This window comes from Haliaeetus albicilla, chromosome 9 (assembly GCF_947461875.1).
Source record: "Haliaeetus albicilla chromosome 9, bHalAlb1.1, whole genome shotgun sequence".
Classification (NCBI taxonomy): domain Eukaryota; kingdom Metazoa; phylum Chordata; class Aves; order Accipitriformes; family Accipitridae; genus Haliaeetus; species Haliaeetus albicilla.
Window position 1 is genome coordinate 15,854,492 of NC_091491.1, and position 3,904 is coordinate 15,858,395.

A 3,904-nucleotide genomic window follows, 5' to 3' on the forward strand; every position below is an offset into this window, starting at 1 on the left:
CCCCCTTCTTTCTCACCATCACAACATGCCTCGTGGCTCCTGGCCCATGGCTTTACCTGTTGCCACGAGCAGGCAGGGACTCCCAACATCCCTTTACTCCGGATTGCAAACGGGCACAGAAAACCATCAAATCTTGCTGCCCACGTTCAGCAGTCCCAACTTTCTGCCTCACTGGCTGCTGCTCTGCAAGCCTCTTGGCTGCTCCACACCACACCAAGTCTGGATGGAGCTGTAGGCGTGGGGACACTGGAAGCCAGCTCAGTGTGATCCGGCACAGCTTAGCAACACCCAACCATCTCAGCCGGCTCGCTGTATTTGTACGCACAGATAAATATACATAAGGCAGAGCTGAAAAGACAGAGTCAGCTCCTCTCTGAAGTCCTTCAGCTCCTGTTACCACCAGATCCCCAGCGCTCTGCGGCACGCACGCTCTTTATAGCAGCCGTCAGCCTGGCACAGCCCGGAGCAGATGGTCATAACGACTTGGCCCACAGCCGCTGTCAGCCCCCGGCTCCTTGCCTCACATGATGTTCACTGTGCCACCTGGGCCTCCTGTGCACCTGTGGGGCTGGCCAGGACACCATGCAACCGGGGAGGGGGAGGTGGGCAAAGCTGGGGCAGTTGCTGGTGTGACAAAGGGTTAACACTGAACGGTCCCAAAAATCACTGGCTCGCAGTGCCCCGGCATGTCCATCTGCCATGGATAATACCGCTCCTGCTCGAGCATGAGCAATGGGCTCGGGGTAGCTGCGGGCAGAAGTCAGCAGGGAGAGACTCCCCGAGCAACACTGAATGGCAGAGGGATCGCAGGACCTCAGGCAAACCCTCAAAAGTCTTATTATCACCCAATAATTACCTGCTCTTGCTGGTTGTCATTGGTGCAGCTTTGTCCTGCTGCAGCGGCTGCCCAGAGGTCCCAGGAAGCATCCGCTGCCACTGTTTGCCCCTAAGACAAGGGCACAAGGGGCAGAAAACAGCCCAGTGGGGCATGTGGCCAGGGCTGCAGGAGGAGCAAGGAGAGAGGTAGCAATAGCAGGGGCAAAAAGCACATCCTGCGCCTGGCCGGCCTCCCCCAAAGGGGTAAGGAGCCAGCAGGGAGCCTGGGCACAGCCACGACCCGTCATCTCCATGGGGCTGGGGAGCCAGGTCTTGCAGCCTGGCTGCAGGGAGCCTTAGGCAGGAGAGAAGCCATATGCAGAGATTAGCTATGTGCATCACTCGGGTGTTTCTCCCACAAATCAGAGGTTTTGCACCGTCACCAGTAAGCTGGGTGGGTTCTTTTTTGCCAAGAGCAATAACCGCTTCAGGCAATTGCACGAGAGCCCCCATGGTACCAGCACAGCAGGGGCTTGGCGATGCATTGGGTAGGGAGTTATTGCAGCATTAATACAGCCGTGAGCACGTGAGAGCCTGAACAGCTCTCCTCCAAACTGTGCTTCGAGGAGCCCTGCTCAGTGAGCGGCCAGGCTGCGCACGTCCATAAAGAGGAGAGGCTGCAGCACTCCAACTTCCTGGCACCTGGGGAATCTTCCCGGATCACGTTACGTTCATGTGTCCTTGGCTCATCTCTGTACAGTTGAAAAACACTGTAAGGGGAGCCAGTTAATTGAGACAGCCAGTCTTGCAGAGCAAGACCCAGGGAAACAGTTCCTTCCCATTATGCTTAATTGGAAACCTGTTGCTTTAACTAAACCAGTCTGTTTGCACAGCCCTGCTTTCTGGAGATGCTCTCCGGCTTGCATTAGCCTGCCGGTCAGGATTAGAGGGGCCGTGCTGCCCGCCAAAGCTTCACATCGCTCCCACGCTGCTCTACAACACGGCCCCAAGGAGCAGCCAGTTCCCCACCATTTTGGTTCATCAAATTAACCTGAATCAAGGAAGGTATTAACGGTGATGGCTAGATGCTACCTCTAAGCTGACATGGAAGCAGGGGGATGAGGACAGTGGGGAGGTGGTGTTACTGCAATGACACTCAGTATTTACTCCGCTGGTGATGCATGTCATGACCTGTGCTGCATTAGCATACAGCATGAAAGGCTCCTGGTCCATGGCAGGGGGGGGATGTTCCTAGGCACTGCCACGATACAAATAAATAACGATAATAATACTCGGGGGGGGGGGGGGGGGGAATGTCTGTCATCTGACCCAGCCCTGATGGAAAGAGCAAAGAGCTGGCTGCCCACGTTCACCCCCAGCGATTTGAATCCGCTGACATTTGGCCACCGAGCGGGAAAGGCTGACAGTTGTTTTGCAGGGGAGCGGCCACGGGCAGCTCGACAGCAGGCTCGCCAGTGACGGGGTGTGCTGCTGTGGTAAACAGGAGGTGTGCTGGCACCAGCACCCGCACAACGCCGGGCTTTACTGGTGCAAACCATTCATGAGCAGAAGAGCTCCAAACACCGAGTGCACCACACAGAGCTCTCACGTGCAACACCCAGGAGACCTTATCTTACCTTTTTTACAGATGCTTATTTAAGGAATACTTTTAGAGCCATGAAGATACTTTGTCTCTTCAGTAAAGTGTTTTCCCTCGTTGAATGGGGACCGGTCCTCATTTCCTCAGCTCTGCAGGGGTGGTCACAGGGGTTGGGTCTTCTTTCGCTTAAATAACCCTAAAGCAGACAGGGACACAAATAAGGAGAGCTAGATGTGCCCTCAGCCCAAAGGCATCGGCTCCTAATGCAGCCCTGAGCTGTGGGGCAGGGAGAGGGCAGAAGATGCTGCCACGTGCATGTCACCAGTGGCTCCCCCTTGAGATAAACCATGTAAAAGTAGCAAAACACAGACTTGACGGAGGAATACTCACTTCCAGGAGGGCAGCTTGGTTGCTCGAGAACTGCAGACTGATGGTTGTATTGTCCTTGCAGGCTCTGCTGGAGCTGTGGAAGTGAAGATGAAGGCAAAGTTGATGACCTCAGTAAGTCAGTTGTGAGACCAGCAATAGCCATAAATTAGGTGGTGCTGGTGTTTAAAAACACAGCCTGAAGTATAGCATGCTGGGATTCATGGAGGACACTGCCTTACTTCTTCTGCTTTTCCACTTTCTGGGGGTCTTGGGGAAAAAATAAAATAGCTTTCTTTGATCTTACCAAACAGGAGGAATAAACTCCAAGTGATGTGTTATTAGGATATGACACACAAATTACCAGTGTCACTGCCCTGTTCCCTAATTTCCAGAGAACTAATAAATAGAACGAATAATTTTAAAAAGTATTTGATTTGGAAACGATGCTATGGTACCACAAAGCTTTGCTACTTGTGTTCCAGTACAACATTGTAGCTCACTTCTGAGTTTGGTCTTCTTTTACCTCTCTAGAAGTATGCTGATATTTAACATGACGTAACAAAATATTTGGGGGGGGGGGGGGGGGGGAAGGATGACTACTCTTGCTAGCAATGAAGTGACTGATACTCCTTCCCACCCAGTTTGGCTGCACCGAACCTAAGCACGTCTGCTCTTGCCTTTGATCATGATATGTGTGCCTGGCTGGATTAACAGGGAAGGGAGGGTGGCTGGTAGTCACCAGCTCATCTTCCAAAGAACCAAATTACGGGCTTTGCTGAGCACAGTGGCTGTTTGAGCACTATGGTAAACCTGGGACTTCTCCGGGCAATCAGAAGGAGATGGCGGAAAAGAGAAGGCAAGCAAAGCATCGTTCCTGGGGTAACGGTCCATGCACACTTCTCCTCCCCCAAAGCTCAGGCTTAGCAGGAGCCCGCAGGAATTGAACCCATCATGTTTCCAATAGGAAAGCTGAGTGAAAGGCACTGTCCTTGCAACTGTCTCAATGACACGAATAATGTGCTGCAGAGCTAAGGGGGACAAATGGTAAATCTCCAGCTAAGAACAATGATAATGAAAGTACAGAAGTGAAAATTCATTACTTGAGCCTGCTCAGGAGCT